This window comes from Balaenoptera musculus, chromosome 13 (assembly GCF_009873245.2).
Source record: "Balaenoptera musculus isolate JJ_BM4_2016_0621 chromosome 13, mBalMus1.pri.v3, whole genome shotgun sequence".
NCBI lineage: Eukaryota > Metazoa > Chordata > Mammalia > Artiodactyla > Balaenopteridae > Balaenoptera > Balaenoptera musculus.
In genome coordinates, this window is record NC_045797.1 from 5,017,811 (window position 1) to 5,032,979 (window position 15,169).

Here is a 15,169-nt window from a genome sequence, read left to right on the forward strand (position 1 = left end):
GTTGCTCTGGTGTGTCCAGCCAGAAACCTCTCCGTTGGGGCTTTTATTCTGCGGAATAAGCCAGTTTGTTTTGTATTGAGTGGGGCACCCCTGTTGCAGAGAGGAAAGAGTTGCTGGGCTTTTACCCAATTTGTGAACCAGTTCATTTGCTTCTTTGGTTTTTAAAATGTATTTTATTGAAGTATAGTAGATTTACAATGTTGTGTTAATTTCTACTGTACAGCAAAGTGTTTCAATTATATATATATGTGTGTGTACATTTACATATGTTGTTTTACATAATCCATTCCATTATGGCTTATTACGGGGTATTGAATTTAGCCCCCTGTGCTCTACAGTAGGACCTTGTTGTTTATCCACCCCATATATAATACTTTCCACACTGATACTCCCAAACTCCCACTCCATCCCTCCCCCACCTCCCTATCCCTTGGCAACCACAAGTCTGTTCTCTACATCTGTGAGTTCTCCTGTTTCATAGATAGGCTCACTTGAGTCATATTTTGGATTCCACAAATAAGTGATACCACACGTTATTGTCTTTCTCTATCTGACTTACTTCCCTTAATATGATAATCTCTACTTCTATCCATGTTGCTGCAAATGGCATTCATTTTTATGGCTGAGTAATATTCCATTATATATATGTACCACATCTTCTTTATGCATTCATTTGTTGATGGACATTTAGATTGTGTCCATGTCTTGGCTATTGTGAATACTGCTGCTGTGAACATTGGGGTGCATGTATCTGTCTGAATTAGAGTTTTGTCCGGATAATATGCCCAGGAGTGGGATTGCTGGATCATATGGCAACTCTACTTTTAGTTTTTTGAGGAACCTCCATACTGTCCTCCATAGTGGCTACACCAATTTACATTCCCACCAGCAGTGTAGGAGGGTTCCATTTTCTCTACAACCTCTCCAGCATTTGTTATTTGTAGATGTTTTAATGATGGCCGTTCTGACCAGATTGAGGTGGTACATCATTGCAGTTTTGATTTGTATCTCTCTAAAAATTAGTGATGTTGAGCATCTTTTCTTGTGCCTATTGGCCATCTGCATGTATGTATTCTTTAAAAAAGGTCTTTTCGGTCATCTGCCCATTATATGATTGGGTTTTTCTTTTGATATTGAGTTGTAGGTGCTGTCTGTGTATTTGGAAATTAATCTCTGCTCGGTTACATCATTTGCAAATGTTTTTTCCCACTCCTTAAGTTCTTTCCATTATGTTTATGACTTCCTTGGCTGTGCCAAAAGTTTCCAAGTTTAATTAGTTCCCATTTGTTTATTTTTGCTTTTATTTCTATTGCCTTGGGAGACTGACCTAAGAAAACATTGGTACAATTTATGTCTGACAGTGTTTACCTATGTTCTCTTCTAGGAGTTTTACGGTGTCATGTCTCATTTAAATCCTTAAGCCATTTTTGAGTTTATTCTTGTGTATGGTGTGAAGGTGTGTTCTAACTTTTCATTTTGTCTGTACTGTTTCCACGTTTATTGCTAAAAAAAATTTTGTGATATTTAAACTTTCTACAGATGTCGAATAGAGAAAAGGAATAGAAGTAAAAAAGACCTGGCTGTAGGACATTCCCAGGGAGAAGAGAAAGGTTCCACTTGGTTCGTAAAATCACCAAAAGCCCCAGTCCAGAAATCAGCCAGGTTGCCTGATGCCCAGGCAGAAAGGCATCCTGTTAATGGTTAGAGATGATCAATTTCTGTTTATGGTTTTATGGTGGCTATTCTGTGAAGAAGAGGGAAAGAATGATGAAATTCTTAACGTACAAGCATTTCTGTGATTACATCAGGGAAAATAAGAAAAGGAAGGTAATGAGGGTGAGGATATATTGCTTCAGACCTTAACTCCTCCAGCTGACGTAGCTGTCCCTGCCACTGTAGCCATCATTCCACTATACCCACCCCTCCACACACCTTCCGTGTCTCTCCAGCTCCAGTTCCTGACACTGGGGCTCACGGCTGTCCATCCTTACAGGGATCAATTAGAAAATCCTGTGTTAGTTCCTGCAGCACAGGGATTTGGTCTGGTATCGGCTTATAAGACTCAACAGGGCCCCAATTTGAGCCAGGAGTCACTCCCGGGGCAGGATAGTGTACTTTATGCTGTCATCTCACAGGTGGCCTAAATGCAAATGACCAGCTGGCTGGGTTCTTAGGCTTGTTTAATTGGAAAGATCGAAACCCTCCTTACAGGGAGGATCTTCTACACCTGAAGCCCACTTAGCAGCACCCACAGGTAAAACCAAATTGGGGACCCTAATAAAGGACAAATGCCCTTATTAGAGTACTCCCAGAAGTGCATGGTGCAGGTTTTTGAAAAGGGAAACCAAAGCAAAAGAATTTGAACAAAATTCAAGGAAATTAAAAAACGGAGACCTCTTCGAATTTTTGGAAAATCTTTTCAGGCCTACAGACATTATACTAATGCAGATCTTGAGGCCCCTGAAAATCTTAGAATGGTAAATTTGACCTTTTCTGAGGAAGGAGTGCAAAGTTCCTCAGATATGGGAGAAAAAGTTGCAAAAATTTAGTGCATTTGGAATGAACCTAATGCACTTTCTCAATTGGTAAATGTTCCTTTTAAGTGCTCAACAGAGAACAGACACAGAAGAAAAATATACAAAACAAAAACTTCTCTTTTTTGCAGTGATACTGGATTCCGGAAGGCAAGTAACCCAAAGAGAGGTAAGCCACTACTGGGAAAGAAACAATGCAACTTACCGTCAGGAGAAATAACATTGGAATTCAGGTTGCCCTAGGCTAAAACATAAGAGGAAAAAACAACAAAGGATGAGAGCTTCTGGCATTGTAGACAGAGGACTAACACTCTGAAGAATGAACGGGGAGTCCCGGGGCTCCCTGGACATGAGGTGCCTAATTCCCCCAAAGGAGCCCTGGGAAAAAATGACAGTGGGGAATGAGCTGATTGACTTCTTTTTTTTTTTTTTTAAGGTTTTTTTAATTTAATGTGAGCCATTTTAAAGACTTTATTGAATTTGTCACAGTGTTGCTTCTGTTTTATGTTTCGGTTTTTTGGCCACAAGGCAATGGGGATCTTAGCTCCCCAACCAGGGATGAACCTGCACCCCTTGCCTTGGAAGGTGAGGTCTTAACCACTGAAGCGCCAGGGAAGTCCCTCATTAACTTTTTGATAGACCTCACCTTAAAGTGTTTTCACCAGAACAGCTTGACATTGGAAGTCCCAGCAGAACATGCTTTCAGACTACCAGATGGTGCTCGTGAAAACCTTTGCAAAGGAGTCACAGCTCTATCCCCCTGAGGTGTATGAAAAGCACAGAGTGTGTGTAGGGTTGTGTACAGTTTGTCGACATATGGTGATTTTTCTTTAGATACTTTCTTTCTCACACCAGTTTGTTCATGAGATTAGTGAAGGGAGAGCTAGGGAAGATATCTGGTCATCTGTTAATTACTTACTCTTCTGCGTTGATTTACAGAAAGAACCAATAGATTAGGCAAGATATTGTGTGATCAAATATTTGAAGATGTGCTAGGGCTGGAGACTAGTAGAGCATGGGGGCATCTGGTTTAAGGTTAGTAACAAGGCAATAGTGTGCTCCTGCCGAGAGAGCTTCCTGCCAAAAAGCTGCTTGCAAATCCCCTTTGTCAGAACATCATTCCATTTCTATGAGATTATGGGGTGAAGGTCCATCTTTAACTTCTTCCTGCTGACATAGGGCGCCGTATTCTTAGACTGGAAGATGTCGATGTGGGTTTGTAGCATCTCTTGGCTGACAGTTGTAGTTGCCCACTTACATATATGGGCAGAAGAAGCTGCAATTATTCAGACGCCCACAAATATATAGATTATGAGCAGTAGTGTTAATCCCATTCTCTTAAAGCCAGTTCTTGGAATTGTGCTAGCAATAGGCTCAGTATTGCTCAAGATGGAGCAGCTTGTGTCATGGCCGCAGTCTGGTCATCATGCAGTTGGCTTTTTCCCTCTGGTGGCAGTTACAGTATCGGTAAAACAACTCGGGAATATGTATCAGACACTGAGTCTATGACCCAATTTTCCTCATCATTAGTGGTTTCTGCCTGCTCTTTTGAGACTCAGCTTTTCTATAAACAATAAGCAGGCGACATGGAGGGGCCTTTGTACTGGGGCGGGGGAGGGTGGCTTGCAGGGTTCTGATTGGTTCCATCCCCCCTTTTCTTGATACTCCTTAATCCTGAGTAGGGACAGATGCAGAACAACAATAACAAAAAAGAGTAATGTTTTGGATAGAGGGGTTAATCGTAAACTTGACTGAGGAACCCACAGGGTCCTGTTCAGTTTCACCAGCAGACACTCTTCTCAGAATGGCTGGTGGTGTCTGAGTCTGACACAACTCAGGGAATTCAAGTTCTTGGCAATACAGAATTGTATATGGAATGACATCCACAATGGCCACCCAGTTTTACCTTGGTTGTCTGAACCACAGCTACTCCATTTTGACTTTCAATTACATTTCTCTCCTTAATGGACAAAGCAGGTGTCGCCATTAATGATTTTAGTGCTTTTCTAGATATGAGGAGATGCAAGAATTTGGGCTCATGAAAGCTTCTCCTGAAAATATCTCACTATCTGAAGGCCTGTTCTGCCAGTTTTTCTCAGAACACAGAGTGCCTCATTGCTGATCTTCACCCTGAACTCCTTTCAGGGTGTGTTGAAGGTCAGCTGCTGCAGTGGCTTGTGACTTAATCGTTGCAGAGGCAGATGGCAAGTGCCAAGTTTTGGTCTGCAGAGCCCCCTCGTGGTCATAAATTCGACCATGGTTTGCAAGGCATTACATGACCATTTCATCCCATGGTGCTAGGAATGTTCATTCCTAGGTCAGGCAAGGATTTTGTTAATAGGCCACTCAATGTGCCGTTACTGGACTAGGCCTTATTACCAGTAGCCAAAAGTCTCTGGACCACCTGTCTTACTAGTCTGTTATGGCCCAGGAAGAAGTTCCCTCTTGCTGCTTCTTCTCATATCTAGAGTTACACTATTACAATCACTGATATATTTTTTTTAAATTTTATTTATTTATTTTTGGCTGTGTTGGGTCTTCGTTGCTGTGCAAGGGCTTTCTCTAGTTGCGGCAAGTGGGGACCACTCTTAATCACGGTGCGCGGGCCTCTCACTGTCACGGCCTCTCTTGTTGTGGAGCACAGGCTCCAAACGCGCAGGCTCAGTAGTCGTGGCTCACGGCCTAGTTGCTCTGCGCATGTGGGATCTTCCCAGACCAGGGCTCGAACCCGTGTCCTCTGCATTGGCAGGCAGATTCTCAACCACTGCGCACCAGGGAAGCCCACAATCACTGATCTTACGTAGAACTATATATCTGATCAGCTGTTTCAAGTCCCCAAGTCATCATTATTTTTATCGAGGTCTCAGCCACACATTTGGTAATACAAGAAACAACAATTTGTAAAATGAATTTAAAAAATCTACAAATAATATATCTGGTAAGTTCATAAAGTAACATTTTAAGAACTTCCATCAGGTGCAGCTCAGTATTTCCCCAGGTCATCTGACTTAGTCTGCTCTATACAATGCTTATCTTTTAAGGAAAATTATATGTTGACATTGTCCATAGGGCACCCAGCCCAATTTCCTAGTGTTACTAGGCTGGTTATCCTTAGTGTGGTTTAATTGTTCCCAACATAAGGGAACCTTTAAACTTTAAATGACCATAGCTGGTGTTAATCACACAAATCCATCCCATAATTGTGGAGGTTATTTCTTTTTTTTTTTTTTTTTTCATTTAGCAAACATTTCTTGAAAGCCATGTGCTAGGCACCAGTGACACAAAGATGACTAAGACATGTCCTCATCTTCAAGCTTAGTCTATTAGAAGAGCAAACATGTAAAATTACTAGGTAAGCGAATAATGTACAGTGATAACAGCAATGGATTGAAGCATATTAAAAATGTTAAATCTAAGCATTCATAATAATACCAAAACAAAAGCAAAAACAAAAAACCCTAACTGGTCGCCACTGGCGAATGCTAGTGAACCAATTCATTATTCTGAAAATTGATGAATCAAAAGAAAGAATTCAAGCATTTCATCCTGACTTTCTAATATGAACTATACCACTGGGTAATCACATAGTAGCATAAGGGAGAGTTTTTCTTTATGTAAGTATTCCATCTAATAAATACAGAAATAACAGATTAGTATATCACTATTTTGCAGCTCTTAATGATTTAATGGATCTCAGCACAGAACATTAATAGCTACTGACATCACAAAAGGAGAGTCAGTACCTCCTGATAGAAATACTTACCACTCTTGAAGAAGTCTGAGCAAACTTCTTAATTTAAGTACCAATTTAAAGGAAATGCAGAAGGGAAAGGAACATGCTAAAAGGCACCACAGAGATGTGATCAGCAAAATTCAGACTCAAGGAAACTCTACAAGACAAATGACTCCGTTTTTACAAGAAAAAATTACGAAAGAAAAAAGAGAGAAAGAGATGGACAGTCTTAAAAGATAAATCAACCTACTGTACTGTACAAATTTATTTGCATCCCAGTTCAAACACTCTAGAAACAAAATATATGTATGTATGACACAATTGGGGAAATGCAAACACTCACTGGGTGTGATGCTGTTAAACCATTATTGTTAAATTTTTAAGTGTAAGAATGGAATTATGGTTATTTTTTCAAAGCCCTTTTTAGAGATGTATATGTATATGTTTGTAGATCATATTATTAAATGTCTAGAATTTGCATCCAATAATCTAGGGAGGAGGCTGGAGTGAGTAGGGTAGTACTAGGTGGGTGATGGGGTACATATTTGACATTGTCTACTATAAAAATTATTAAAAAGAAACAGTAAAGATCAAAATAACACGAGAAAGAGAGAGGCTGACTGTATGTAAAGCACTTAGGCTGTACATCACAAGTACTACTTATAATTATTATAAAGCTTACGGATTGTATTAGAAGACCTCTCAGGTTACTTTCAATTCTGAAAAGTCTAAAATGTTATGACTAGATTATTTTTAAAGGTCATTTTTATGTCTCAAATTCTTTGGTTCTTCCCCAGGGATACGGCTCAACTTTCTTCTCCCACTGGTTAACAATAGCACACAAAAACACTGAACAACAACTACTTTTAAAAAGCACACGAATTGGAACTGACTCCCAGTTCAATGCTTGGAGGTTTTTGGCTATCCCACCCACCTCAATTCTGGAGTCTGGCTGTTAAACTGCTTAAATACTAGGTTAAACAGCCAGTACTGGTTAAACACATGGAAAATTTTGCTTTATCCAGTGGTGATAACTCCTATGCTTCTTTTATCCTACACATAAACAGTTTGGGAAGAGTGGTCCAGAACCCCATGGAGATAGTGAGGCACTGTTCAGGAGGTGCCTGAGATCAAAAGTATTTTTGTGGTAATACTAAGATGGTATTTGCTTTTTTACTCTCATCTCATAAACTGTACAGTGGGTTTTCCAGAGTGTACATGATGGGGTGGAAATACACCAGATCAAATGCAAAAGCAGATATAAAATTCAAGCTGTTTTTTGTTTGTTTGTTTATACTGCAGGTTCTTATTAGTCATCAATTTTATACACATCACTGTATACATGTCAATCCCAATCGCCCAATTCAGCACACCACCATCCCCAGCTCCCCGCGATTTCCCCCCCTTGGTGTCCATACGTTTGTTCTCTACATCTGTGTCTCAACTTCTGCCCTGCAAACTGGTTCATCTGTACCATTTTTCTTGGTTCCACATACATGTATTAATATTCGATATTTGTTTTTCTCTTTCTGACTTACTTCACCCTGTATGACAGTCTCTAGATCCGTCCACGTCTCCACAAATGACTGAATTTCGTTCCTTTCTATGGCTGAGTAATATTCCATTGTATATATGTACCACATCTTCTTTGGCCATTCATCTGTCGATGGGCATTGAGGTTGCTTCCATGACCTGGCTATTGTAAATAGTGCTGCAATGAACATTGGGGTGCATGTGTCTTTTTGAATTATGGTTTCTCTCTGGGTATATGCCCAGTAGTGGGATTGCTGGATCATATGGTAATTCTATTTTTAGTTTCTTAAGGAACCTCCATACTGTTCTCCATAGTGGCTATATCAATTTACATTCCCACCAGCAGTGCAAGAGGGTTCCCTTTTCTCCACACCCTCTCTGGCATTTGTTGTTTGTAGATTTCCTGATGTTGCCCATTCTAACTGGTGTGAGGTGATACCTCATTTTGGTTTTGATTTGCATTTCTCTAATAACTAGTGATGTTGAGTAGCTCTTCATGTTCTTCTTGGCCATCTATATGTCTTCTTTGGAGAAATGTGTATTTAGGTCTTCTGCTCATTTTTGGATTGGGTTGTTTGTTTCTTTAATATTGAGCTACATGAGCTGTTTATATATTTTGGAGATTAATCCTTTGTCTGTTGATTCATTTGCAAATATTTTCTCCCATTCTGAGGGTTGTCTTTTCGTCTTGCTTATGGTTTCCTTTGCTGTGCAGAAGTTTTGAAGTTTCATTAGGTCCCATTTTTTAATTTTTGTTTTTATTTCCAATACTCTAGGAGGTAGATCAAAAAAGATCTTGCTGTGATTATGTCAAAGAGTGTTCTTCCTATGTTTTCCTCTAAGAGTTTGATAGTGTCCGGTCTTACATTTAGGTCTCTAATCCATTCTGAGTTTATTTTTGTGTATGGTGTTAGGGAGTGTTCTATTTTCATTGTTTTTACATGTAGCTGTCCAGTTTTCCCAGCACCATTTATTGAAGAGACTGTCTTTTCTCCATTGTATATCTTTGCCTCCTTTGTCATAGATTAGTTGACCATAGGTACGTGGGTTTATCTCTGGGCTTTCTATGTTGTTCCATTGATCTATGTTTCTGTTTTTGTGCCAGTACCATATTGTCTTGATTACTGTAGCTTTGTAGTATAGTCTGAAGTCAGGGAGTCTGATTCCTCCAGCTCCGCTCTTTTCCTTCAAGACTGTTTTGGCTATTTGGGGTCTTTGGTGTCTCCATACAAATTTTAAGATGATTTGTTCTAGTTCTGTAAAAAATGCCATTGGTAGTTTGAGTGGGATTGCATTGAATCTGTAGATTCCTTTGGGTAGTATACTCATTTTCACAATATTAATTCTTCCAATCCAAGAACATGGTATATCTCTCCATCTGTTGGTATCATCTTTAATTTCTTTCATCAGTGTCTTACAGTTTTCTGCATACAGGTCTTTTGTCTCCCTAGGTAGGTTTATTCCTAGGTATTTTATTCTTTTTGTTTACAATGGTAAGTGGGAGTGTTTCCTTAATTTCTCTTTCAGATATTTCAATCATTAGTGTATAGAAATGCAAGAGATTTCTGTGCATTAATTTTGTATCTTGCAACTTTACTAAATTCATTGATTAGCTCTAGTCGTTTTCTGGTGGCATTTTTAGGATTCTCTGTGCATAGTATGTCATCTGCAAACAGTGACAGTTTTACATCTTCTTTACCAATTTGTATTCCTTTCTTTCTTTTTCTTCTCTGATTGCCATGGCTAGGACTTCCAAAAGTATGTTGAATAATAGTGGTGAGAGTGGACATCCTTGTCTCGTTCCTGATCTTAGAGGAAATGCTTTCAGTGTTTCACCATTGAGAATGATGTTTGCTGTGGGTTTGTCATATATGGCTTTTATTATGTTGAAGTAGGTTCCCTCTATGCCCACTTTCTGGAGAGTTTTTATCATAAATGGGTGTCGAATTTTGTCACAAGCTTTTTCTGCATCTATTGAGATGATCATATGGTTTTTATCCTTCAATTTGTTAATATGATGTATCACATTGATTGATGTGTATACATTGAAGAATCCTTGCATCTGTGGGATAAACCCCACTTGATCATGGTGTATGACCCTTTTAATGTGTTTTTGGATTCTGTTTGCTAGTATTTTGTTGAGGATTTTTGCATCTATATTCATCAGTGATATTGGTCTGTAATTTTCTTTTTTTGTAGTATCTTTGTCTGGTTTTGGGATCAGAGTGATGGTGGCCTCATAGAATGAGTTTGGGAGTGCTCCTTCCTCTGCAATTTTTTGGAAGAGTTTGAGAAGGATGGGTGTTAGCTCTTCTCAAAATGTTTGGGAGAATTCATCTGAAGCCATCTGGTCCTGGACTTTTGTTTGTTGGAAGATTTTTAATCACAGTTTCAATTTCATTACTTGTGATTGGTCTCTTCATATTTTCTGTTTCTTCCTGGTTCAGTCTTGGGAGGTTATACCCTTCTAAGAATTTGTCCATTTCTTCAGGTTGTCCATTTTATTGGCATAGAGTTGCTTGTAGTAGTCTCTTAGGATGCTTTGTATTTCTTCAGTGTCTGTTTTAACTTCTCCTTTTTCATCTCTAATTTTATTGATTTGAGTCCTCTCACTCTTTTTTTTGATGAGTCTGGCTAATGGTTTATCAATTTTGTTTATCTTCTCAGAGAACCAGCTTTTAGATTTATCGATCTTTGTTATTGTTTTCTCTGTTTCTATTTCATTTATTTCTTCTCTGATCTTTATGATTTCTTTCCTTCTGCTAAATTTGGGTTTTGTTTGTTCTTCTTTTTCTAGTTCCTTTAGGTATAAGGTTAGATTGTTCGTTTGAGATTTTTCTTGTTTCTTGAGTTAGGCTTGCATAGCTATAAACTTCCCTCTTAGAAGTGCTTTTGCTGCATCCTAAAGGTTTTGGATCATCGTGTTTTCATTGTCATTTGTCTCTAGGTATTTTTTGATTTCCTCTTTGATTTCTTCAGTGATCTCTTGGTTATTTAGTAACGTATTGTTTAGCCTCCATGTGTTTGTGTTTTTTACATTTTTTCCCTTTAATTCATTCCTAATCTCATAGCGTTGTGGTCAGAAAAGATGTTTGCTATTATTTCAATTTTCTTAAATTTACTGATGCTTGATTTGTGACCCAAGATGTGATCTATCCTGGAGAATGTTCCATGCACACTTGAGAGGCAAGTGTAATCTGCGGTTTTTGGATGGAATGTCCTATAACTATTAATTAAATCTATCTGGTCTATTGTGTCATTTAAAGCTTCTGTTTCCTTATTTATTTTCATTTTGGATGATCTGTCCATTGGTGTAAGTGAGGTGTTAATGTCCCCCACTGTTATTGTGTTACTGTCGATTTCCTGTTTTATAGCTGTTAGCAGTTGCCTTATATATTGAGGTGCTCCTATGTTGGGTGCATATATATTTTAATTGTTATAACTTCTTCTTGGACTTATCCCTTTATCATTAGTGTCCTTCCTTGTCTCTTGTAACATGCTTTATTTTAAAGTCTATTTTATCTGATATGAGTATAGATACTCCAGCTTTCTTTTGATTTCCATTTGCATGGAATATCTTTTTCCATCCCCTCACTTTCAGTCTGTATGTATCCCTAGGTCTGAAGTGGGTCTCTTGTACACAGCATGTATGTGGGTCTTGTTTTTGTATCCATTCAACAAGCCTGTGTCTTTGGTTGGAGCATTTAATCCATTCATGTTTATGGTAATTATCGATATGTATGGTCCTTTGAACATTTCCTTAATTGTTTTGGGTTTGTTTTTGTAGGTCTTTTTCTTCTCTTGTGTTTCCCACTTAGAGAATTTCCTTTAGCAGTTGTTGTAGAACTGGTTTGGTGGTGCTGAATTCTCTTAGCTTTTGCTTGTCTGTAAAGCTTTTGATTTCTCCATCGAATCTGAATGAGATCCTTGCCGGGTGGAGTAATCTTGGTTGTAGGTTCTTCCCTTTCATCACTTTAAGTATATCGTGCCACTCCCTTCTGGCTTGTAGAGTTTCTGCTGAGAAATCAGCTGTTAACCTTATGGGAGTTCCCTTGTATGTTATTTGTTGTTTTTCCCTTGCTGCTTTCAATAATTTTTCTTTGTCTTTAGTTTTTGCCACTTTGATTAATATGTGTCTCGGCGTGCTTCTCCTTGGGTTAATCCTGTATGGGATTCCCTGCGCTTCCTGGACTTCAGTGGCTATTTCCTTTTCCATCTTAGGGAAGTTTTCATCTATAATGTCTTCAAATCTTTTCTCTGGTCCTTTCTCTCTCTCTTCTCCTTCTGGGACCCCTATAATGCAAATGTTGTTGCGTTTAATGTTGTCCCTGAGGTCTCTTAGGCTGTCTTCATTTCTTTTCATTCTTTTTTTCTTTATTCTGTTCTGCAGCAGTGAATTCCACATTCTATCTTCCAGGTCACTTATCTGTTCTTCTGCCTCAGGTATTCTGCTATTGATTCCTTCTAGTGTAGTTTTCATTTCGGTTATTGTATTGTTCATCTCTGTTTGTTCTTTATATTTTTTCTAGGTGTTTGTTAAACATTTCTTGCGTCGTCTCGATCTTTTCCTCCATTCTTTTTCCGAGGTCCTGGATCATCTTCAATATCATTATTCTGAATTCTTTTTCTGGAAGGTTGCCTGTCTCCACTTCATTTAGTTGTTTTTCTGGTGGTTTTATCTTGTTCCTTCATCTGGTACCATAGCCCTCTGCCTTTTCATCTTGTCTATCTTTCTGTGAATGTGGTTTTTGTTCCACAGGCTGCAGGATTCTACTCCTTCTTGCTTTTGCTGTCTGCTTTCTGGTGGATGAGGCTATCTTAGAGGGTTATGTAAGTTTCTTGATGGGCGGAACTGGTGGTGGGTAGAGCTGACTGTTGCTCTGGTGGGCAGAGCTCAGTAAAACTTTAATCCGCTTGACTATTGATGGGTGGGGCTGGGTTCCCTCCCTGTTGGTTGTTTGGCCTGAGGCAACCCAACACTGGAGCCTACCTGTGCTCTTTGGCGTGGCTAATGACAGACTGTTTGAGGGCTCACACCAGGGAGTACTTCCCAGAACTTCTGCTGCCAGTGTCCTTGTCCCCACGGTGAGCCACAGCCACCCCCCGCCACTGCAGGAGACCCTCCATCACTAGCAGGTAGGTCTGGTTCCGTCTCCCCTTGGTCACTGCTCCTTCCCCTAGGTCCCGATGTGCACACCAGTTTGTGTGTGCCCTCCAAGAGTGGAGTCTCTGTTTCCCCCAGTCCTGTCGAAGTCCTGCAATCAATTCCCACTAGGCTTCAAAATCTGATTCTCTAGGAATTCCTCTTCCCGTTGCCAGACCCCCAGGTTGGGAAGCCTGACATGGGGCTCAGAACCTTCACTCAAGTGGGTGGACTTCTGTGGTATAAGTGTTCTCCAGTCTGTGAGTCACACACCCAGCAGTTATGGGATTTGGTTTTACTGTGATTGCACCCCTCCTACTGTCTCACTGTGGCTTCTCCTTTGTCTTTGGATGTGGGGTATCTTTTTGGTGAGTTCCAGTGTCTTCCTGTCGATGATTGTCCAGCAGCTAGTTGTGATTCTGGTGTTCTTGCAAGAGGGAATGAGAGCAGGTCCTTCTACTCTGCCATCTTGGTTCCTCCCTCAAGACTCTCCTAAGACCTCCAAAAGTCTCATCTGATTATGGCATCAGCTTGATGTCCAGAATCTTGATATCTAATTCAGGTCCAGGTGTGATTGAGGTTCCTCAGATGTGGTTCCTCAGATGCATTTCCTCAGGTACAGCTCCTGGAGTATAATTCCTCTTGATCATTCTTTTTTGCATAAGGTACTGTTCTTCCTGCTTCTACTCTGATGCATTCTCTGGAGGTTTATTCTTCGGCTGATAATTTACTTGTTGCTCTGACTGAGCTTGAGTAACTTTAGAAGAAAATTCACATTTATGGCCAGGGTCAGAGCAGGTATTATTAATTGGCCAGGTAAGGAAATCCCACCTAGTAATGGTCAATAGTCTCGTGAACAGATATTATAATTTCTTTCTTCTAGAATATATTTCCTAAGGGCCAACCAATAAGAGCCATGGAGTGGAGAAATCCCCAAAGTAACCCACAAGCAGTGGGTATAAGTAATTGAAGATAACCCTAACAATTGGGTTAAATTTAACTCTGCATAGATTGTGAAATACCTTTGTTTTTTAATAAGCAAAGGTGTGAGCAATTATGAAAGTAATTGGTATCCAGGCGTGGGCTCACATCTTGGATCAGCTGTCCACTTCAGATGTCTTCTTATCCTGGTCTGGTCATTTCTCCTGTGAGCATTGTTTTCAAGGTGATTTTGAGGTCAACAATCCTCTCTATAGGCCAGTGCAGTGCAGAGGCCCTTTCTAAGTGGAAATATTAATCCAAGAGTCAATTCCCATCACTTTTGCTGTGCATGAGCTAGTTAAGAGTATCTGATAAAGGTCTTTCCATCTAGGTTGGAGATAGGCCTTTAAATGATGCCTAATCTTCTGGTTCTAGGTCATGGGGCATCTGCTCTCTATCCAAAGGTAGATTACTGAGATAAGTTTCAGAAACAAACTTGGTGTCCTTTTACTAATTCCATTAAACTTGGCAACAATATAACCTAAGAGCAAGGAACTATCTGGGAAGTGAGTCTTAGTAAATATATCTCAGTTAACAAAACTAGAATTTAACATTGTCTGAAACATATCCTTTTTCTCTCTAAAATTATCCTTATTTCTACCAAATATAGCCAAATAAAAATTAGGTCTTTTGTTTTGTTTTGTTTGCAATGTGAGTCTGGTTGCCTGATCATGTAGACTGTTTTAATCTGATTGTGCTAGAAATTTCTGTAAGGAATCTTCAGATTAAATCTTTTCTTTTTTATTTTTTTATTGACATATAGTTCATTTACAGTGTTGTGTTATCTTCAGGTATAAAAGAAAGTGATTCAGTTATACACATATATACATCTATTCTTTTTCAAAATCTTTCCCTTATAGGTTATTACAAAATATTAAGTATAGATACTTGTGCTCTACATGAGGTCCTTGTTGGTTATCTATTTTATATATAGTAATGTATTTATGTTAATCCCAAACTCCTAATTTACCCCTCTCCACTTTCCCCTTTGGTAACCATAAGTTTGTTTTCTATGTCTGTGGGCATTTTTCTGCTTTGTATATAGGTTCCTTTGTATCACTTTTTTTAGATTCCACATATAAGTGATATCATGTGTTATTTGTCTTGTCTGACTTCACTTAGTTTGGTAATCTCTAGGTCCATCCATGTTGCTGCAAATGGCATTATTTCATTCTTTTTTATGGCTGAGTAGTATTCCACTACCACATTTTCTTTATCCATTCATCTGTCGATGGACATTTAGGT